Source organism: Aythya fuligula, chromosome 8, assembly GCF_009819795.1.
Source record: "Aythya fuligula isolate bAytFul2 chromosome 8, bAytFul2.pri, whole genome shotgun sequence".
In the NCBI taxonomy this organism is placed as follows: Eukaryota; Metazoa; Chordata; class Aves; order Anseriformes; family Anatidae; genus Aythya; species Aythya fuligula.
The window spans coordinates 11,281,192-11,305,152 of NC_045566.1; the positions used below are offsets into that span (position 1 = coordinate 11,281,192).

General features: G+C 46.1%; 1 protein-coding gene across 17 annotated transcripts in view; it reads right to left on the minus strand.

Moving 5' to 3' along the window:
- The window catches only part of PTPRF (protein tyrosine phosphatase receptor type F), a 365,710-nt gene extending 345,451 nt beyond the window's left edge, over positions 1 to 20,259 (minus strand). For 15 of the 17 annotated variants that reach the window (XM_032192691.1, XM_032192685.1, XM_032192690.1 and 12 more), the window contains exon 1: positions 20,182 to 20,259. The gene's annotated coding sequence lies outside the window, so the exon portion shown is untranslated. Of the gene's footprint in view, positions 1 to 11,002; positions 11,063 to 19,906; positions 19,964 to 20,181 lie in introns of those variants that run through there. The other 2 variants (XM_032192674.1, XM_032192675.1) reach the window with 2 other exon arrangements.
- Positions 20,260 to 23,961: the final 3,702 nt, after the last annotated feature.

Below are 23,961 nucleotides of genomic sequence, written 5' to 3' on the forward strand. Positions count from 1 at the left end.
ACCAAGGATTAGACTGAAGTTTTTGAAGTAAAAGGTATTTTCCCCTACCTACATGCCCAAAGTCCAAAATTTGCTGTTCTGCAATCATCAAAAAAGGGCAGAATTTTATATAAATCCAAACTTTGTAGTAACAGCTCCGAAGAACAGTAAATCTGTATGACTCCATTTATCATTTGTAGACCAAGGACATTAATTATATGATTCACAGTTTTCCAAGATTAATGTAAGGATGTACCAACCACATGTATTTCAAGTCCTCTGTTTTCTCCTGTCCTTTCTGCTCAATCATCACTTGCTCTGATAGTTTTTGTAAGGGTGACTGCAACTTAAGTTCTGCCTCGCACATCGCATTTTCACCATCACATCTCTCAAGGTTAAGCCTCAAGGTTTAAAAACATTTTTTCCCCTCTGAGATGACCTTCAGCAATTGCCCCAGTTCTGAGAAATGAATGAAGTGTTCCCAAAACAAAGCAAATTTTAGTAGTAAATTGTAGCTAAAAAGAACCTATGTGACCTGCTTTAGAGACAAAGACTGCTAAAAATACAGCTTGCTGGGCGAGACTTTTGTGCAGACTTTTGGGAACATGTTAATTGGGTAATTCCTCCCAGAGTAACAGTATACAAGATTCTTACTTGCTTACCATATAAAATATTTTCCTTAAATTTTAAAAGCCATCAAGCAAGGGTAGATGGACCTTTTGATATAGTAGTTAACACAGGATATAGGATTGGTTTTAAGAGAACTGACCTAACGTCCACAGAAGTCAACAGGAATCTTTGCACTGACTCAGCAGGAATCACAACAGATACCAATATTAATCTAAATATTAAAATCCATTACATTTATATCTCCAGATAAAAAGTCTGTCGAATAGTCTGCACAATCTGCCAGCTTCCCACAGAAAGGCTATATCCTCTAAATTTCACTTGCATAATATTCTAAGAAATGTACTTCGCTGATCTCAGAGGTGCACAAGATGCCCAGCCGCAGAGAAAGCTATGAGCAAGGCAGAATCAGCCCAGAAGCCCACCCAGCACCCTCAGTGTGTTACAGAGACGTTGAGAGGCTTAGAGGAAGAACTTCCAACGGAGCAGACCACCTACTTCTGTTTAACCATCATTCCTTGTCTTCAAAGATCTAAGAATTGCTTAAAAAAAAAAAAAAAAAAAAAAAAGCTGAAACAGCATTCTGTTTCTTCTTCAAATGTTTTTACAGCTCCCAATACCCATAAATGCCTAGCCCTCTTATGAATTTTAAAAGCTGCTGCCCTCAACTGACCTCCCATGCAAACGCGTGCCCAGGTGTTCCAGCATGCACTGTAAAAAGGAGTTTCCTTTCACCCATCTTGAATTGACCGATTTTGAATTTTCACCTTTCTTTTCTGTCTCACAATGCAAGAACAGACTCCTGACCTAGATTTGACCTAGATTTCCTAAATTATTTATTAGGTTCTAGAGTTATGCCCTTTCTGATTTGCCTTTTTCTGATGCAAAACAGTTCAGCTTCTCTTCATATAAAGTATTCCCAGCCACAGGTTATTATCGTCCACCATTCCTGGCATCTCTTAATTCCTTATGTAAAGCTCCCAAATAAAGTTCAAATAGAATTTTATTATTTACTTACAAAGTAACACTGGAGTTTGAGATCTGAAGAACTTCTGTTTCAACAGAAGTATTTTGACCAGTTCGAAGGTAAATCATATGATATTTTTGTTACTTTAAAAAATTGTGATATTGATTGAATTACCCCAAGTCAGTCTTCTGTGTCAATAATATCAAGAAGTTACCTAGGGAGCAGTTTCAGATAGATTAAATTGCTCCACGTGGCTTAAGACATTGCTTACATTGTTGTTTGCAACATGTATTTGCAGGCATTTGAAGCACTATAAATATTTTGCATCATGCTGTGAATGAGTCAAATGCTGTTTTCCAGGCAAAAATGAAGAAATACACAATCAGGCAGCATTTCACTTCCCGCAGTATTCTTTGCAGCAAATTATTACCATCTACAAGTTGGCATTAGCAACAGAGGTGATAACACGCAGCCATAAAACCCGTGTGTGACCACCGCAGCTCCACGGATATGGGAAAGGAGTACGTGTGATGGAGAAAGGGTGAGCGAGGACATCACCCCAGCTACGAGAAATGCAGGTCACAATAATCACAAGCTGGTGACCTCAAAGCGCTGGGGACGGGGGGCAGCTCCCTGGACTGTGCAGAGGAGGCCCTGCCCTGACACAGGCAGAGGCATGGTTGAGGGGCTGGAGCACACCTCGCTCCCCCTGTTCCCCCAGCAGTCACAGGAGGACAAGCGAACATGCACAGTCTGCACATCTCCAAGGACCTCACTCACAGGCAAATAGCTTCTCTTTCCATCACAGAGGGAGAACATCCAGAGTTGTTCCCTGAGCACATGAAGTTGTCCATTGTGAGAGCTGCCAGGTATCTTTGCACCGGGGCTCCATGCCATGAGGGTCACCCACAGGGTCTGGTTGTCCAGACAAAGCCCTCCTGGTGTCTCAGGTACACCAGGAGACTTCTGCTCCGAAGCATATGGTGCACAAAGGAGAATGGGTTCATCAGTCTGTTCCAACAAGACACAGCCTTGTCCCAACACTCTCCTCAAGGCCAACTCCTACTCTGGAGAAAAGACTGACTCCCAGCCAGGAGGGTTTGGGCCTCTCCCCAGCTCCCAGCTGTGGAGATCACCACCACAGGCCATGATCCACATGGGGTAACCTTGGGCACAACACCTCATGGAGATACAGCATGCCCACCAGCATGCCCCACCAATGCAAAGGGAGGAACACTTTTAACCATATCTTGTGGGAACTAAGGACAACGGGGCAAGAACAGACACACACAATGTCTCCTTGCATGACAGTCTGACAACTACCACAGGGCAAACTGACAACGAACTGAAGACAAAGCCCGTTTCTTCCATGCACCCCAGGACAAAAGGGACTAAAGACTGTTAAACGGATTTGGAGAACATCCAGAACGCCACAGTGATCCCAAAAGAACAAAGATTTCATCAGAAATCAGTTCGAATTTGCCCTCAACAAAGCGCAGGTAAAGGTTTGGATTTAATTGTTATTTCTGGCATTCTACCAAGGAATAAAATAAAAACAGCTATCAGGCAACATGGAAGAAATGACTGTATTGCAAATCATTCATCACAAGCCAGTTACCCAGACAAAGAAATAAGTCAACACAAATCCCAGGGAAAAATCAAGTTGAAGACCCAGGACTGATGCCTAAGCATGCCACAACTCCAGGCCACATCCACGGCAAAATTTAGTACTTGAAAGTCTGAGTCTACCGCAAACTATACCTCCAGAAGACAGCAGTGTCTCTGCTGTGGAGACAAATCTACAGCCACATTTTGTCAACCTGTGCTTGGTAATGGGCTAGCCTCCTCTACTGAGGAGTATGTGGTTACACGCTCTTGACAAAGACCCTCCAACAGTTGGATTAAATATCCTTTCTCTAAAGGTATGGGGACATGGTACACCCTAAAGATATTTCTACCCAAAATGAGAGTCCAACACCTCACAACGGTGAGCTCAGCTCAGTTACGCAGTTTCTCAAGAGGAGTCACGGACTCTCAGAACAACCACTCCGTCATACGCTTTTTTCTAAGCAAATCGTAGCTTTGCCATAAAATTAGTATTTTTATTTTTCAGCACCTTTGCAAGCATGATACATTGGCTGTGGGAGAAGTTTAGGGAGCAATTTCTGCTCAAAATAAGTCCTTAACAGTTGTCACAGTATGACCCATTCCTCTCACTGAATAGTTTAAATTTTGCATAGCTTTTGTGACTATAACCAAAATAATTAAAAAGTGAGCAAGGATACAAACACACTTCCATTGTGTAGCCTGTTTTACCTACCTTAATATCCACAACCCTAAAGCACACATCTAAGAGCTAAACAAAATGTGCTCTTTTTCTACGATCACCTTCTATCACCAGCCATGCCTATATTCATGCTGACATTTTCAAAATTCATCATAAAAGTTACATATGTTTCTCCCATAATAGAACATATTTCTCCATAAACTACGCATTAATTGAATTAATCCTTAAAGAAGTAAGATTAGAATTTCAAACAACATTTTAGTAAAGATTTAAAAAGCTAGGCCACTATAAAAAGAAGTTGAGGAAAATAAGTGAATTATTTAATAGCATCACTCCAGAAGGAGCTTTACTGCATAAACTTACTGAATAGAGAAGCTATTAATGATCCTCGGCCAGTTAGACACACCAAATTAGCACTGTTTTAAAAATGAATTGTAAAGATTTTTGGAAAAAAAAAAAAAAGTTTGTGTGAATCCAGAACACCATAGGAGTACTGAAAAGTAGGCCATAGATATGCCTATTTACACAGCCTTACAAAAACAGGGAAATTTTCTAGTCCTGAATAAAGTGCTACTGACCTGCCTGCACAAAAATGGGGAAAAAAATCTGCATGACATTTTACTGGCCTGTCGAGGAAAGAAAAATTATTTTGACATGCGGTGTTAGACAGAAGCAGCAGAGCAAATCTCTTTTGAAATACAAAAGGTAAAAAGATCTACCCAGACAGATGAAGATATTTACAGAGTGGTTGGAAATCATTAATATTGTACTAGGTTTTTAAAAGAAAATACATCTTCCCCCCCATCAATCTTGAGTATTAGTTCTCTTAGATGAATTCAAACAAATCTTTATCTTCTACCGTTATTTCTCATAGATGTCTATAACATTCATAAGGTAACTCCTTTCAACTAAAAGCAGACCTTTTCATTTTATGAAGTGGCATTTTTTGTTTCTGATCCAATAAAATAAAGAGCATCAAAGATCATTGCTTCTTACAGCCTTTTGGAGGGTCGGATGTCAAAAGGAGACGCAAGACAATCTGTTTTGTGAACAAACTGGCACATTTGCAAACACTGCACTTTCGCACACAGTAATAATATTTTAAAATCTTGATCAGCATTTCATATACAAAAGCACTCGATCCAATAGAAAACAAAATTTCCACAAAAGCAGAAGACTCAGCTTTTGCTGCTCCCCAGGCAAGTAACATCTCAATGCCCTCACCCGCAGAACCTAACAAAGAAACTCTGCTCCAGCACTAATTCGCTCCACCTTTCCTCTCTCCAGTTCCTGTTGGAACACATCTTCTAACCCTCCTCTCAATGCAAAATCAAGTCAATGTCTATCTTCCTGCCAACTTGGTGCCCTCTTCACTCCAAATTATGTCTGGTAATGATGCTGCCCATCCACTTCTGACAGGTAACTCCATGGTATTCCCACCACGCTGGGAGGGATCTCCGTACTTCCATTAGCAGCAGGCTGGTTTTGCAAGGGAGATGCCACCACTGCACAAGGGACTGCCTGTGCCTGTTTGGGCGCTGCTGCCATTTACCTGATGCTGGCATCGAGCCCTGTCTGAGCACCATTCATGTATGACCTGTTGGAGCTTGCTAAAAAAGATCTCTAAAAGAACAGCAGAATTGGATCGTTCCCTCAGTTTTCTGAGCTGGAGCCTTCCACAAGCTGCCTTAGCAACCACTGAAGCCAGTGTAAGGACGAGAAGACCAGGCAGCTGGGAGACATGGAAGCTGTCTGATGGCTCACTGCTGGCAAAAACAACAGCGCCTCGCTGCGCAGCCCCAGCCCCTTGGGCATTTGCTGCACCTATGAACTGCTTTAATCCACTAACCAGCAGAAAGCTGTTCAGCTCTTCCCCTCCCCCTTCAGTTTTTTTTTGCTGCTTCAGTGCAATGGTCCAACACCAAAATAGCATCGGTAAGCCACAACAACTGGGAACAGGAGTGGGAAAGCAGCATCTCCCCCATTTTTCCTTTTGGCTTTAGCCAGCTGCAGTTCATCTATTCACTGCTCAAGGAAGTTGCATGGATAAGGCTCAACTGCAGAGGGCATGCCCAATGTTAAGCAAACTGGTGACACAAAGTTCACTGTGTTCACAGCAAAGCACTGGACACGAATGTAAGAACAGACACACTGGGTCGCATCAAAGCTCCTGCTAGCCCTAATGTCTCTAGCATATCCTGCAAGCAAACAGTGAGAGAAGAGCAAGAACAGGACAAGTATCTCTGCACTTCTCCAAGCACCTCCGTATCCTGCAATACTCCCAGCAGTAGGGACTTTCCTAGTCTGGTGTGATTTGTCTATTGAGTAGCCCCAAGAAGATCTTTCCCAGGAGTTCCACAAGTTCACCATCCGCAGTGTGAAGAATCATCTCCTCCTGCAGGGGTCTGAACCCAGCTCCTACCAAGTTTACTTGACTTTTCCTTGCTCTTACGTTGGGAGATGAAAGCAGTCAAGCTCTCTTCATGCCACCCGTGATTTCACAGACCTGTCACATCTTTCTTCAGCCAGCCCGCTCCAAGTCATTCATCACGTGGAGGCCATTACACATCTCTGATGACCCGTGCTGCATTTCTCCATACTTCTAGCTGTACTATATTCTTCTGAGATGAAAGGAAGGGGAGATGAAACACTGTTTAATGTATGGACAAACCACAGATTTAGACATGGCATAATAGTGCTCTTTATCTTATTCTTCACTCTTCTCATAGCATTTCCTAAGATCCTAAGATTTGGTATGCTTTCTTTGATCGCTACTAAGCACAGAGCTGATGGTTTTATGGCTTCATCTATCAGTCTCACGATCCCACCCAGAGTGGTGACAGTCAACCTGAGTGCATCACTTTTTATGAAAAGTTCAGGCTGTTTCCTGCTTCCAGTGCAAATCTGCTGCACCTAGCGTAGATAAATGCAAGATATCATGCTCTCTACGCTATCCTTCTAATGCAGGATCAGGGACACAGGAAGCATTTAATGAATTATTTCAGTTAAAATCTGGAAGTTATGCGGCTCACTGAAAACAAGACAGCAATAGTAAAAAACAAACAAACAAACAAAAAACAAACCTGCATTTGGGACAAAAAGCTGCTCAAGTGCTCAAGCGAGCACAGCGTGTAGGATAGGGCAGTCCTACTAATGGGGCAGCATGCAATAAGGAGTTCTTTGGGGCTTTGATCTTTTAGCTATTCAAAACCGCACAGAAGTTGAATGCAAGAGGTACAAGATCCCAAAGGATTCCGATTCCCACTTCTCTGCAGCAAGCTTCTGAAGTTCTCTTTTTATGACCACCTTCCACCAAAATAAATAAATCACTTCTAAGTAAAAAAATGTAAACCGAGGCATTTCCACTCAATCCCTTTCATGTTTTTCCGCCACCTCATCCAGAGTCACATGCTCAGTCCTGACCTTTCCAGATTCTCCTCTCTGCCTCACCACACTTATTCAGACTATCAAATTCATTTAGTGAAACTATCCTATCCTTTCACACTTGACTCTTTTCACAGACAAGCAGTTCATTTTCATGCAGACCCACTTTTAACTTCAAAAGGTTGCTTTGTATCTCAGCTTCTGATGTGCTGTCCCTCGTTTAAAACACTTTCAAATAAGGATTTGAAAAACATTGTAGCTGGGAACCCTCAGTGTCTTCCCCATCCCTCCTTAAAAAAGGAAAGGAATCCACTATTCAACCAAGCAGTGCATTCACACAGGGTTTCTTTAGCTTGACAGTAGGTCTCTTAGCTTGTCTGCACGCAGTCAAGGTCACAGCGAGCGCTTGGAAAACCAAGCCCACAGCTGCCAGGTGGAGTTTATCTCCTGGAGCTACCTGCACAGTGACACCTGCCTTGATGCTGGACCTCCTCTGAAGTCGCTTGTTTCCAGTTAGCTATGCAGTTACAGCAAGGCAGCCCTTTCGAGGAGATCTAGCAGCATCAGCAAGAAGCAGGACAACCCAACGAACACCCAGCACCTTCCTGGGACAGCTGCACACCTCGCCCAGAGCAAGAGGAGACAACCCGCGGGCAGAACGAGCATCCCCTCACTATGCCACCGGGCATCCCACACGTGCAAAAAGCTCTGCAAAACTGAACACTTCAACTTATCTCACACACAGCCGAAAGGCTTTTCACCTGTTCAGAGTTGCCTCAGCAATCACCCAAAAAAAAAAAAAAAAGAATTAACACGATTATATGCAAATCCATAAAGCAATTAGGTGGAAAGATACGGCGGAATGGCTGGAAAACTTACACCTGTTAAGCACACCTACAAAATATATTTGTGTCACAGCAAACTATTATGAAAACTAATGTAGTAGCTTTATTCATCAAAACATTTTTCACTTTGAGGCCACAAATACAGCAGAACATTTGTTCATAGCTCACTTCAGAATCACAGTTTAAGAATAATTTTCAACTTAAAATATTTATAACTCAGTAATTTCAGGGGGGAAAAAAAAGCATACCGAGTAGAGTAGTACATTACATAAAACTTCTCATTAATTTCCTGGTGAAATACTTGAGTATCCAAAAACTGACTTTTAAGTTAATTTTGCACAATTTGGACACTCCAAAGTCAGAAATTCAGAGCTGGATCCTGTGTAGTCACTCACAAAACCTGTATGATGAAGACATACTATAATCACGCTGATTTATTGCCGGAATAGGAAAAAACGTACTAAGAGAATTTTTAAAACCACATTTTTATTCCAAGAGGTTTTTTTTTTTTTTGTAAAGGCTTTTTCTCCCACAAAACTTACCAGCTGCATTTCTACAACAGCAGCCACAGCAACATACCCAGTAATGCACCAAACTAAGTCAGAATTATAGCCACTTTTCTCCTCATTTTGCTCAGATTTGGGCAAGGGTAGGATTTTTCCCCCCGAGTTGTAATATAAAAGTTACTGCAGATCTTCAGAATAAGGGTAAGATCAAATTCTTTAGCATAAACACCTGTTCCCCTTCCCTTAAATCAAAATGGAAAATACAACAATTGAAAGAATCATTGTTTTTACATCAATTTTACTTTCTTACAGCAGGCATCTTACGTCAAAGCCATAGCAGTGAAAAAGTCAAACAATTTTCCAGCTGGCTGCAACACCCACTGATAAACAAAACTGGTCGAGATGAAATCATGTCTTTTGTATTAAAATACTGGTCAAGCTGCTGACAAGGAGACAAATGAGTTTTTAAACCATTAATACACGCTCATATAAAATTAAAAATGATCCTAGAGAAAGAAATTTGGCTAACGGTGATATGCTGCCTCTTCCAGTGCAATACTTCATTTTGATTTTTTGAGAAGTTATTAAAAAGGGAACATCTCCACTTGCTGGAATTCCATTTAATTCGTTATTGCAACGTACACTTAATGCAGGAGATTAGATTAGATTTTGACAAGTCTTTTTACACCTCTCAGGACAGCACTGCTATTTCTCCTCAGGCTAGTAGCTTCAGCTACCAGCTCACCTGCACAGTATTGACAACCCGCAATTAACAATTTCCCCCCTGCCTCCATCCCCTCCCCTGGCTGGTGGCAGAGCCTGGTGGTCCCACACTCCCAGGGACCCGGCTCCATTTCGAGATCACCCAAGCCTTTGCCAGAGGAAAAGGCAGAACACAAGCTCCAAATGGAGGCCACTGCTAATGGAAGGTGGCTAGCAGGACTGCTGGCTGTCCAAATATTTAACAGCTCTCCGGGTCAGCTGGGTTAATCAAATATACTTGTGCATCCTGAGGGATTGCCCATTATTTGGGTTTTCTTCAAGTCCTTCCCTGACTTCAGGCTCTGAAGAAGTACTGAGCCCTGAGCAACTATTAATACGTGCATACAAAAAGCGATGAAGCAGATGTCACTTCTCTACATTATCAGCTGAAAACATTGGGAAGTTCTTCCAAAAGAAGTATTTCTGCTGCATACGAATAACACGGCAACCCTTCTCGGCACACCCTGATGGGTGCTGGCAACACCAACGCCAGGTATCTGGGAACCCCAGTGATGCCAAAGGATGTAACCAGACCATAAGCAGGAATCTCACGCACATTGTTTCTCCCAGACTTAACCATTAAAAATTACCAGAAGCAGAGAGCACCGATGTGCACGGACGAAGTAGATGCAAAATGTTTTCGATGTATGACAACGGCAATGAAAATAAATTTAGGATTAAAACATAGCTTACTTTCACAGGTTTCTAATAGCATTTGTCTCCATTCAACAAGAATTTATGCACCATTTCAGCCTGATAAGAATTTAATTCTAGGTAATAAAGCTTTACAAATTGAATTCAAAGGGGAAAAAAAAGCAGCAATTCCCAATTATTTCCATAGCCCCACAACTAGAGGCTTCAACTCAGGAAACACGGAAAGCTGCCACCACAAAAGCAGAGCTGACATACGACCCCTGAATACAGTGGCACTAGCAGACAGCTATACTAAAATCAATACTAATTCTGCACGCTTCTGTTATGAAAATAAAGCTATGAAATTCCCCCATGCCCACCTGCCAAAGGGACGAAACTCAGACCAACTTTGTCGGAGAGGATTTTTAAAGTCTTTCTAAAGGCATGTAATGGATTCCAAGATTGAACGTGCACTGAATGTTCAGTGAACCAAATAATTTTAAATAGATTCCTCGAGGGAGTTTATTTTATATTTTTAAATCACTGAGACCTTGCAATGACAATCTGATTCAGAAGAAAAGAAAGGCCAGTGCTCGTGGGGGTGGGGTGCAGGGGGGGGGTCGGTTCTTTCAGGGTTTTTTTTTTTTTGAAAGAGGAATAGTTGTGCCTACTATAATTTCTTGCTACGGATTTTAGAAATGCCATAATCTCTACAAACCTTAAAAACTCACAAAATTTCTTCTGAAAATACACACTGAGCAGTTTTAAACTTCCTCCTCACAGAAGTACTACATCAGCAATTAGAGAAAGTTGGTCTGACAAAAACTTGCAAGAAATTACTGTCAGAACCAGGCAGCTCACCTCCTGCCTTCCTGCAGCCACAGCTGAAGGAGACAGACCGGGTTCCCAAAACCACCAGGCCCAGAGTTGAAACCCAAACGTAGCACAAATTAGGTCAGTTTGGGGATTTCAGATTAGCTTCCTTCCCGCCCCTGCACAAACCGATGCCCACCTTACAGCCACCACGGCCCCTTTGCAGTGACAGCAGCGTCAGCACGAGATGCAGGCGCTCCTTCCAAGGGGAAATGTTTCCAACTGTGCCCGAAGTACGCGGGAAAACAAGACGAGGAGCCTCAACTGCTGCTGCCGTTAGAATGACTTCAGCAGGATTAGGCAGGGAGCTATGGGGGAAAAGCCTCAGACAATGAGGCCTTTCATGCATCAGAAACAAAACCTAACGTTAATCACACCAGCGATTCAGTTTCCTCTCCTAATTCCTAATCAGACATCAACAAATAAAGCGAAACACTTATTCTTATTTTAATGCCATGAAATAAACACGAGTGAATGGGAGCGCTCAGGCCGCGCTGTACGAATTCCTTCGCCCCTCTGCCTCCCGATGAATGGGGAGCTGGTTGGGAAAGCAGCTCCTCCATGCAGCCCGGTCACCGAGGAGGCCAGAACAGAAGATTTGGAAGACTGCTGCATTAACGAGCAGGAGAAACTTCAAAGCCAAGAGACGAACTCAGTTGAAACCCTCCTCCATACAAAAGAGACCTTGAACCACAGTCATTAGAAAAAACATCTGGCGCGCTGCTTTGATTTTCAACATTAGTCATTGGACAGAAACAAAACATCTTTTTTTTTGTTCCCAAAGCAGCAAATAATTGCAAATCCACTTCTACATATAACCTATCATTTATCACCTCATCAGCGACTGCTTGAGTCTGATGGAATTAAATACTCAAGTCAGGCAGTTTTTGTTAAAAGCAATAATTACATTGTTACTAGAATATACAATTAGGTAATAAAAAACAAAAACAAATCTGCCTAGCAATATTTTTTATGCACTCACAGAAATATTACCAGACTGGAAACAGGGAACATTATAATAATAAAAAAATCCACTTCCACCGAAGTATAGCTACTTCTAATTTAAAACTTCACCCACAGGCAAAAATACATAAATGATTAGCATTATAGTGTTTATTTTAATTACACTGTGCAACAAGAATCCAAGAGGCTGTTAACTCACTTCAGATGCAAAGAAAGCCAATATCTGAGCGCTCATCCTCCCTTTATAACCTACACATTGTGCCGGCCCACCCCACCATCTAAACTCCCAAACACAATGTCTGCATTTCTCCTAACATCCAGAACTAACACACAAGAGAGGTATAGCTCCAAGAAAAAAAAAGAAAAAAAAAACATGAGGTGAGCAAATTCCTCACCTGTTCTTTGCAGACAACATTTAAGAGCATCAAAAATTCACTAGTCTTCCAAGCACTACTCTTCAAAGTTTAATAAGAAAAAATACATATCTTTAATTCAAACTTACATTTACGAATACTTCCCAGCAACATGACTGCTATGCAACGTGTTCTTTAATGCTGCACAACCCATGGTGCCTACCCTGCACACCTGATGATATGAGCAAACAAAACACAGCTCACGGCTTCCAGCGTACAAAAGGCATTTTCCTCGCCACAGCCAATCTGTTGAGCCCAGTAATTCTGTACAAGTCCTTTTACAATAAGCATTTGCCCATCTATCTAGATGGTTTTGGCCAATGAAGAAGCTTTTGATCGCTCTTCAGAAGAAAAGGCTTGAAGTTGAGTATCTTCTAAGATTGTATGACACCAGCGTGGGGGGATCACTGGAGGAGCCTGACAACTTGTTGCCACAATCCTTCCGAACTCCTCGTTATCATCATTAATTATGCTCCTTATTTCTTACACAGACATAAGCAGAAGATTGTCACCGAGTTATTACAGCAGCACACTTTATTATTATGTTGCTCACAAAGTAAAAGCTCCAGGTAAGAAACATAGCAAGAGCCGAGCACAATTATCAGCAGTAACAGCTTGCTCCCATAAAGCTGCTCGCGTTTTATCACGGAGGCACACGTGTTACACTTCGGTGCATTCCTCCCGCACAGGTGAGAAGCTCTCCTTGCAGCCACGGCCTCCGCAGACCCAAAGAACCAGGGAAGTGAGCAGCAAACGAGGGAAACCAGGAGTAAAGCGTGCATTTAGCTGCCGGGAGGCGTGCATCTCTGCGCAAGGGATGGGACCTGCCTGCTCTACGCAGGGGCTGTGAGAACCCACCCAGATCTCCTCCAAAATCCAACCAGGGACAGCAAAAAGCTCACCATGCACCAACCAAGAGAAGAGCTGAGATACGTCTGCAGCACTGGCTTCCATGAGCTCTCCATGCACTGACCTATTGGGCGAAGAAGTGGGATCCTGCACCTACAGACAGACTTCAGAAAATGAGGTTAATGAAGTGCTATTCTAAAACACCTTCCCTGAGCCAACAATCCAAATAAAAGACCTCAACAGGTACTCATATCAGAGTTTTACCAGCTCTGAAGATGTAGCTGGACCCAGGGAAAATTCAAACCTTTTCACAACAGACTTCAATCTTGCAAGTGTTTGTGGAGACAATACTTTCTTGCAAAAGCTTAGAATTCTACCTTAATGTCAAGAGGCAGAATTAAAGCAGTAACCCTGCAATCTGCTGAAATATTTGTCTCCCTGAGTGTCACTCTTCAGGTCTGTGTTTTATTAACAGAAGCTACCCTTGAGCAAGGCTGCAACGAGGAGAGGGAGTCGGTATCTAGATCATGCCTTCAAAAATGCATACTTCAAGATCAGGTTAAATAAGATTTTATGAGGATGTTTTTCACCACATAATAATGCATAGATTAGAATGCATAAGACTGTAAAGGAATTTTGTCTGCACTCAAGAACAGTCAACAAAACCAATGAGAATATGTATCATGAAATTATTTCCACACCTACTAGTTCATAGGCTTAAGAGGCTAATTTTCATTGTTTATTTCAATTGTTTTGTATTTCACTTAACTCTGACATAGAAAAATGTATTATTGGATTTTGCACGTATCTTCTAGTCAATTTGTATCATTTTGCAAATTCTGTATTACAAGTAGTTAAAACACAATGGAGAGTGCATTCATAAATTACAGGGTTTTTGTTAAGAAAAGGGAATTACTATTGATTCTGCAACAACTAAACCTTTGATCAAATTTGATGCAACAAATGCTACCAAGATACAAACAAACGTAACTACCTCATATGTGGAAAAAAAAACGTCATAAAGACTACAACTTCATCTAAAAGAGGCCTTTTTTTTTTCTTCCTTCCTCCCCATCTTGTGTCTTCAAGGCACATGACACCTCAAGGCCTTTTCCAGGTGTCCAAAAGGACCAAGGGTCCTCCTGAACCACTTCCGTGCTTCTTCTTCAGGATAACAGATCAGAAGCACAACACCTGCCTGATAAAACAATTACATTTTTTATATAGACGCCGTAACATCCAAACACTAGACTAGCCTTTCATACTTCTCGTATCTAATTTACCTTCCCAATTAACGGGCCCATGACAATAGATCTAGGCTGATGCGGATGGCCTAACCTGTTGCTAGAACAACTACCAGAAGAGCTGTCAAACAATAATCCCAATTCCAGCCCTACTCACAAAACCCTCTAGGAAAGTAATGGCTTTTCCAAAACACTGCAAGACCTAAGTTTGTGAGGAAATTTAACTGAAGAATTGAGTACCATCTCATGAATAACTTCCTGCTCCTGCAGAGAGAGGAGTTATTACAAAGCTTAAGTGCCCGGCTGACTTCAGCAGTTGGGATGACACACGAAGAAAGAATCCATACACTGGAGGGATAAAAAAGCAACTACGCTATGCGGGTCCCATAAAATAGAACAGATGTTATCCTTTGCATACACACACGCGACTCAGTATCTAACGCTCCATTTGCAGGGGGAAAAAATAAGGAAAAGAGGCTGATTAACCCAAGAGATAATTCCTCTCCACAGTCAAATGCATGCATGCTTTGTTTAATTATAAGCAATGACAGGATTTCTAGTGCTGCTTTTGAGAAAGCGATACCACATGACCAGTCTTCGCGTTTTTTCTCTGTTCAATTTCATCTGACAACTCCTAACTATAAACTTCGTGTGCCAACCTAAATAATTCCTCTCTCTCTCAGTAAGGCTGCATGGAAGTACTTACCCACTTGCCAGCTGCAGCTGAAATTTTGTGCCAAGAAATAAACGTCTTTGGGCAGGTTGTAAACTGGAAGCTTCTATTCCTGCTGAAGGGCAAGAGCGAGAGCAGGACGACCCCATCCTTTCCCAGATTAATGGCATTTCCATATTTCAGCCACAGAGCAGACTGCATTCAATAAAAGCATCCAGACAAAGCTACTCCCTCCTAGTGCTCAGCTGAGGTATTGGGAGATGCTTTATCAATTTTGCTCTCAGCCAGACTTTTTATGTACATTGCTTCCACCCTCTGCTCCAGAACTTCTCTCTGCATGTTTGACCTCTTGAAAAGTTCTCAGATAATGGACTCCTTGAAGGAGCGTGACATTATTCACCATTTTTTTCAGACAGGCACAGATGTGCACACACACCGGGTGCACCCTAACAGCGAGTGCTCCAGCTTCCCTTGCTTAGCCTCCTCTCAGAGCCCAAGGGGCCTTCAACCCTCCTACAGGAAGGAAAGGCACTCGCAGGCACTGGTGACCACAGCCCTCGCGAGCAATACACACTGAAGACCAAGGACACATCTTCCACCTCCCCCAGGGCTAATAAAGACAAACTGCAGAGAGAGCAGAAGGAACGTGCTCTGGGGCAGAATGGCTCATGGCTCTATCAGAAATTAAGAGGTTGTGAAGAGTTTAACGTCTTCCATCCAAGGCTGGAGCAGCCATGGGGTTCTCCAGCCTTGCAGGGCTGTTTTGCCTGGCACCCTGGGATGTGCAGAACCACCAGCCAGGCACCACAGCACCAGCACCCACGCACTGGGCTTCCACAAGGGCACCACCACCATTTGCTGCCTCCCTGTCCTTCTCCAGGCCCTCAGAAGCCTCCCAGCTGCAGGACTTCACTGCCTGACTACACACCCTGCATTTTGTAGGGCTCCCCAAAGCTCTAGTAGTAAATCACAATCACAGAAACAAAGTCACAGGCACGCGTTGCTCCAGCGGAAAGCAGTCTTTTCCTCCTCACTCCACAATCCTTGGCCCCCTTCCCATGCTGAACATCAACCTATTTCTTTTTGGTAGTGACCTGAATTTTTACCAAAACCCTGAAATGCCAGTTACAAGATCAACTAAGAGAAATACGTAAAGATGAACACCTACACCAGTAAAACCCAAATACCCTCTCCTACAGAAAACAAAAATAAAACAAATGTTAGTAAACGCACACAAGCAAACCATAAGGTATATTAAAAGACGTCTCAAGACACGCGTGGCACCATGAACTTGGTTTAATACACACAGTGTATGCATACAGCATGCCTCCACCATCTCCACAAACACAGCCAAGTAGTGCTTGTTCCCTTTGCTCATTAAAGCTCTACAACTGGTGCCTCCTGTATGCCCACATGTACCATTTCATTAAGCTCACTTGACATTAGATGAAGAAAGAGTACAAGAAAATTGCATATTCCCTGCCTAAAGTAAACTTGTCATTTAAACCTTGCGTATAGATAGAATTTGATACAGCACTGGCGCAGTGAGTCATTCTTCAGTTTTAGAGTTTGTACGACAGTATTCTTACATATGTTTTGCAATACTTTCCAGTTAGCTACCACCCTGTGTAATTATAAGTTTTTACTGGAAAGGAAGCATACATTTTGGATTTGAGCACAGCGCTATCGTCTGTAGAAATGCAGCTCGCTTTTAAGACCAGATTTTGAGCAAAAGTAACTGCATGTGAGGAGCCCTCACAAACTGCATTAAAGGTTAAAGTTAAGGCACTTCTTTTAAAGAGGAGTAAGCAATGATGGTGTGCATCGCAAATATTTTTCAACAAGCTCCTCCAAACAGTACACACAAGCCACTCACGTGCCAGGCTTCTTCAAAAGCTGTTTCTTCACTACACAAGTTAAAACTGCATTCATTCAAGGCTCTATATAAATTAACTGATATCTATTACAAGTGCTTTACTTGAGAACGTGTTACTTTACACCTTCCTGTAGTGCAGTGAGATAATCCATGAAAAATCTTCCCCGCCGTGTTAGTTTCACCTTTTGTTTTTAGCTTGCGTAACAGACGAGTAATTTAAATCAACCCTGGCTTCTAAGAGGCACTGAAAAAAAAAAAAAAAGGTACGTAGAACTGAAATGGAAAGGCTTGTCCCATTTAATACTACTAACAAGATCAGCTCCAACTCCTGCCTAGTGGCACTGAGCTCACTCTAATGCTGTACAGGGATGTTTATGACTCTACAGGAGGCATTGGTCCCAACTTTCACGTGCACACAGCTACACGTTTACTACTCTGGTAGACCTCTTCAGTTATTTTATCTTTGATTCTGTTTTCTTCTTTTAAGCTGGTTATTATTAATCCTTTCTGCTATCTAAATTCAAATCAAATGGATCCACTGAATTGCAGATCTCCCTCTGATCTGATGAAAAAAATGAAGAGCAGAAGTACCTCTGGACAATGAAAGGTAGCTGGTTAAGATTCAAGTATGTGCAGCAACAACTGTTTTTTTCCCCCTCCAAAATGCATATACTACGACCTACAAGAAACATTTTCTGCTTAAAAGTAATACTTAAATGGAGATCTATGGCTGAACGTTATCACAAGGATTGCACTTACTTGACAGTCTGCTATTAGCCAACTCCATTATCGCTATTTGCAGTTTTTAAATGTACAGATTCAGAAGTAACTGTACAAAGCCTCCATTACAAGTGGATTTATGGAAAGCCACAGCAATAATCATCCTCATTAAGCATATCTTCCCACAGCCCTGCATTATGTGGACACAAAGAGGAAAACATTTCTTCTCTGTTACCCACAAGCTTAGATCTTTCTCCTTATAATCACAAGCTTTGACTGTCTTCTCTGCTTTTGCCAATGACAGTTAGCTAATGTTCCCAAAAGCAGGACTTAGTCTGAAGAAAAATTAAAAATACCTGCATAGCTCTCAGCCCACAGCCAGATACAGACACAGGGTGGAAGGTTTCTACTTGGATTTTCTGGACACCGACATTTTCATTGCCAACATGTGTGACAATAAAACATTATCTATGGCTTCTACTATTTTGCTAACAGCCCCAACCAGTATTTATTTCTCCAAGATATACTTACAGACACGCACATGCAAAAAAAAGGGCAGATGGCAATATTTGTAACTAAGCTGAATTATAAAAAAATCTCTTGAGCTGAAGCAACGTGTTAACTCTTTGGCCACAAACTGCTTTAACCCCTTCGCACCTGCAGTCACGCCGCATCCTATTTCAATGAGCAGGACACGTGCCAGTGACGTATGCGAAGAAACGTGCACGTTAAGATGGTGGGCTCACAGCACAACCTGAGAAGTTCGATATTTGCACACCACGTGTGTGTGTGTTCCCCCCCCCAGGCCCCAAATGGGCCGTTTTGCTGTGCAGATTTTACTTCTTGCTCACGAAGGGCAGGCTGCTGGTCATGCACTTCGACGTGCGTCCTCAGCCCCACGGCAGAAATAATAAAGCCAGGACTAAAGTACACTTGCTCCCTCCATAAAACTCTTGTTGTGAGCCGAGCATTTCCTGCATTACTGTATGGAGAGCAGCCTGCTCTCCATAAAAAAAAAAAAAAAAAAAAAAAAAAAAAAAAAAAAAAGCAAAGGGAAAGCTGCTTCTAAAGCCACACGGGCAGCCTAGGAACAACCGTGCAGTAACCAGACAGAGATAAAGTCATTTGCATCCGAGGACCTTTGTAATCTCAAATTAAATTTGTCGTTTCTCTTAACATTTACTTTGAAAAATGAACAAAGGTGGTTATACAAGCAGGATGAGGAAACTGTATTTGCTCACCACCCCTGCTCAAGTTAGCCGCCGTCAGGGACCTCTAAACCAGCCATCGCTCGGCGTAACTTACAGCCGGCGCTCCGGCTACCCTTCGCCCTCAGCCTCGATCACGTTTTACAGCTCAATCCCGCGCTCGATGCCAGAACCTTGCCACCGGACCCTGACACGGCAACTCCACCCGGCGACACCCCCAGGGCCACCCAGGGCCCCCCCAGGGCCCCCAGCCCCGCGCCGCTCCCGCAGCTGCCCCAGTCAGTCTGCCGGGAGCAGGAGCACATCCCTGCGGGCGCGGAGCTCCGCGGCAACAGATCTTTGTCTGCGGGCACGGCGAGCCTCCCTCCCACCGGCTGGACCCCGTGCCGGGCTCCCGAGGCTCCTCCAGGTGGGTGTGCGGCGGAGTTTCCCCACACACACACACACACACACACACACACACACACGGCGCTGCCGCCGCCCGGCCCAACAGGTTGCGGGGCCCGGCTGCAGCCCCCGGGGGAGCGGAGGGGCCGCGGGGAGGGGGGGGTAGCACTAAGGTTGGGCCCCCCCCAGCCTCATTTTGGGGTCCGCACGGCGGAGCCCCCCCTGCCCGCCCCCCGCCCGGGCCCCTTTGTTCTCGCCACCCGGGCGCTCCCCCCGGCGGCCGCTCGCCCCCCCCCCCCCGGGGCCACGAGGAGCCCCCCCCGGTGCCCCCCGCTTCAGCGCCCTCCCTCCTCCGAGCGCAAAACGGCAACCGGGGAAACGCCGCCGAGCCCCCCCCGGCACCCCCCCTCCGCTCACGGCCCCGGGACACCCCCGGAGGGCTCCCACCGGGACACCGAGCCCCACGTCCCCGTCCCCCCCCCCAGCCCCGGCAGGTGCCCCGCGGAACCGGGCTGCCCCCTCCGTACCCAGCGGGCGGGGAAAAAGGGGTTTGGGGGGGGGTCCGGTACCGCCCGGTGCCCCCCCCCGGGGGCAGCCCCGCCGCTCGGGGGTGCCGGGGCGCGGGGCTCAACAGGCGGCGGAGTTTCGGGAGGGTTACACGGGGCTGGGGGGGGGCTGCAGGGGAAAAGCGCCGCGGCCGAGCCACTTACCGGGGCTCCGGGGCTCCGCCGCCCGCATGCTGCCTCCCAGAAGCCGCCCGCTCCCCGCCGGCCCCGCTCCGCTCCCCGCTCCGCTCCCTCCTCCGCCGCCGAGCAGCGGGACCGCGCTCCGTGCGCGCCGCCGCCGCCAGCCCGCCCCCACCGGGGCCGCGCACCGCGCACCGCGCCCGCCCCGCCGCCGCCGCGCCCGCCCCGCCGCCAGCCCCAGCCCCAGCCCCGCCACCGGCAGCCCCGGCAGCACCGCCACCTGCCGCCCGCCGCCTCACCTGAGCCGGGGCCCCGCTGCCGCGCTCGGCCCCGCGGCCAGGCGAGAGGCGCTGCTCCCGGCCGGCCCCGCTCCCCTCACGGCCTGCACCGCGCCGCCGCCTCCTCCTCGTCCTCCTCCTCGTCCTCCTCCTCCTCCTCGTCCCCGCCCGCCCGCCCGCCGAGTCGGCCCCGCAGCCGGCGGGCACGGCACGGCACGGCCCGCCCCGGCCAGGTGTGGGCGGGGGCGGCGGGGCGGGGACGGGCACGGGGAGGGAGCGGCCGCGGCCCGGGGCTGGCGCCTCAGGAAGGAGCCGGGGGGGCCCGGGCCGGGCAGGGGGAGCGAGGGGGGACCGAGGGGGGGTCCGGGGGCGGGCGGCGATGGCTCGGGGCCGGTTCCGAGGGGAGCAGCGCGGCCCCGGGCGGCCGCCGCTGCCCTCTGTGGGCGGTGGGGAGCAGCGGCCCCCGGGCCCCTCTGTGCCCCCCGCTCCCCCCTTCCAGCCCCGCACCCCCGGCAGGTGAACGCCGGCCCGAGACCTGTTGCGATTTGGGTTCATTTCGGCCGCGTTTCGTTCAGCAGCCGACACTTGGGAATTGTTTCAGCCCGCCCGCTCGCAGCGCGCTTCCCTCGGCCGCCCTCGTTGCCCGTGGCCCTTGATTTTTTTTTTATTATTATTTTTTTTTGATGCCCACCTCACTCCCACAGCCTAGTGGAGCTGAGGCGGGCGTCGTGCGGCCTGCTCAGAGGGCTGGAGGGCTGATCCGCCGGGTGTTTGGTGCTCTGTGGCTCGTCACCCAACCCTCCCTGGGTGCTGGTGTTGCACCAGAGCAGGCACTATCACCACAGCAGGCACTATCACCACAGCAGGCACTATCCCCGCCCGGCTCCTGGCTCGGCATTTTCACCCTGCCGCTGCCGCTCTCCTCCGCACGCTGCACTTGGACGGCTCAGGCGTTTCCCACGGCATGTTAATTTTTTCCCTCTGTGGTCTCCAGGATTCCTTCCCATGCCTGGCAGCTGTGTTTCTCCGGGATGTTTCGCCCTTGTCCTCTCACCCAGGGTGGTGCCAGGAGCCGAGGAGCTGCTCACGGAGTTAGCGCGGCTCCTCCTGCACCCTGGCGTTGTCCCCTTGTCCTCAGAGGAGCACAGGGCTTCAGGTTCCTGACAATGACACCACGAGTTCAGGGCGGCATGCATCACTCCACTCTGCCCTAAACCCAGCACCCACAGCCAGCCTTGCACCTCTGCCGCACAGCAAGCAGCCCTGACACAGAAAGCCTTTGGTTCTGAGGCACTTCCCTCCCTGCTCGGCATCCAAACGTTGCTGCAGAACGGCCCTTCTGTGCATGCCACCGCGAGGCCGCGGAGCTTAGAGTAAGTGTTGCTGGCACGGCGCCATGCAGCACTGCCAAAGTGCCCATGGGTTCGGCTCTGTATTAAAATCTGGATGTGCTTCAGGATGCTTCAGAGCACAAGACCACGGGGAAGCTGGGAGATCCTCGCTGCCGAGCGGTTCACAGAGCTGCAAGTGGGAATCCAGACCCTCAGCTCCCACCGCAGCCCTGTCAGCGAGGGGGTCACGTCAGCCCAGCCCCTCTCCGTTTGAGGTGGAAGCAACAGGCTTTTGAAGTTTGCATGAAAAATAGAAGGTTTGGGGTTTAATGCTCCTTCGCTAATCTTGTCAGATGCCTAGCAGCTTATGAGAGGAGACACTGAAAAGTTGATCTAATTTGTGGGATAGATATAGATACTTTTGGACAGGTTCCTAATGCAGGTTCCTAAGCACATTTACAAATCTAGATTCATGTGACTGACACAGAGCTGCCTCATAAACTTTTGGTGCCCTGGAGCTTCTAGCCAAGACTTGCAAGTAAATGATTGTCCCATGGGTGTAAGCTATTAATCATCAGCATCATGAAACAGAGTTTTCACATACAGCTACCACCCAAAAATCTTTATTATTCCTTTGCACACTTCACACCCCTATGACGTAAAAACTTGGAAGACAATTAATAATGTAAGCCCAGGAGGCACTAGTACCTGGTGATCCACCGAGCACAGGACTGCCAGTCAGTCACCCCTTTACCTGTTCAAGGATTTGTAGCGGCAAGGCGCCGTAGCTGAAAGCAAAGGCACCTACCTAAGCAGTTTGCTTGCTACAGGATACGTTGGCATGTTGCCACCAGAGCTGATGGGGGTGTACAGAGTACAGTGTCCACCAGCCTATGGGTAGCACCCCGTTGTTTCACGTCTTGTGACTGCAGCCAACCCAGCCGTTCCAGCGGCAAGCTGTTCGGAAGGCAAAGTCCCGGTGTGCATTCGCAGTACCTGGCTTGGAGGTCACTGCTCATGGCTAAGCTCTCAGCAGCTCTTCCTTCCCTTTGATCAGATCTTCAGAGCAAACACACACACCCATATTCTTGTCATGTGTGCCACTTGATAACAGGCTGGTGTGTAGATACTGTGGGATGGCTTTTGCTCACCTTTAACATAATAAATTAGTATAAAATCAAAAGACCAGGATTCTGAATTTTTTAAGACTTGTCAGAACAACTTCCCTTCTCATTTCAGGTGTTGCTAAACTCGCTAAATATTTTGGATGGAACCTATAAGCTGCAGAGCCTGGAGGAAGCTCATCCTTTCTCCAACTATTTTTTCTTAGAGGGACAATTCTGGCTGATGACTTTTTCTCACCTGATTTTATAGTAATTGTCAATTGTATTGTCAGGTCTTCTGGTCTGTTTCACAAGTGCCTGCTGCAATGCTCAACTTTGCGCTAGTGTAAGATAATACATCTCCATCTGTAGATCGGCTTGACAGCACAGCTTGAGGACCATATGGCCTTGACTCTGACTGCCCACCATTTTTTCAATATTACCCCCAAGACTCTTTCATTTCCTTTGTAAGACAGGGTTATTAGAATTCTCTGTTTTGCTCCAAATAAAAAAATATCTATCTTGCCCATTTCCGTTTTTCTCTGATTGAAGGAGCTGCTGCCTAAGAGGGGTACACCGATGTTTTCTCTTCTGCAGCACTAGGTGTCTGGCCTGTGAAGCCTTTCAGCTGAGGATAACAACTTACCCTTAATTTTGCTTTGCTACAGATTGCACTTGGTTGAAGAAATAAAAGACTAATAAAAGTGCAGCCACAATGCCAAAGTGGTGTGTATTTCTGCTTCCTGGCTCAGCCACCAGCCAGCGGGACTGGTTGAGCCCTGCGAGTTTTCTGCTCCTCAGTTACCTTTCTGTAAAGTCAGTGCAATTGCTTTTTCCTTCCTTCAGTGTTTGTCCCAGCTGTCTGCAGGGACATGGGCAGGATGTGTGTGCTCTCTTACCGTGGCGTTGTGTAGTGCTTAGCCCAGTGAAGCTCCCTTCTTGATGGATGCCTTAGAGATCCTGCCAAGACATAGCATAAGTAATAACTCCTGTACTTCATTTACCTCCTCCTTATCATAACAAACTAGAAAGGTAAGTTTATTGAAAAAGAAGGAAGAAAAGCACACAGCCTGACAGCTGGTTCCTGGCAAAAATTCTGCTCCTGACCAAATAAAACATGGTAGAGGAAGGCCCTGGGAGTGCTGGCCACCAAGGGAGGAATTGAGGTGACCTCCTGCTTCTGCTGAGAGCCAAAGCCTGGGAGTGCAAATGGCAACCGGCTTATGGGAGACACTTCCCAAAAGCAGGAGGACACTGATTTGTTCAGAAAAGCAGACTTACAGATGAGTAATTCTTTGCAGCATGATCTCCATGTGTCCATGCCCCAGCGATACCAGTTCAGTCTTTCTCTAACCCTAAATAAATGG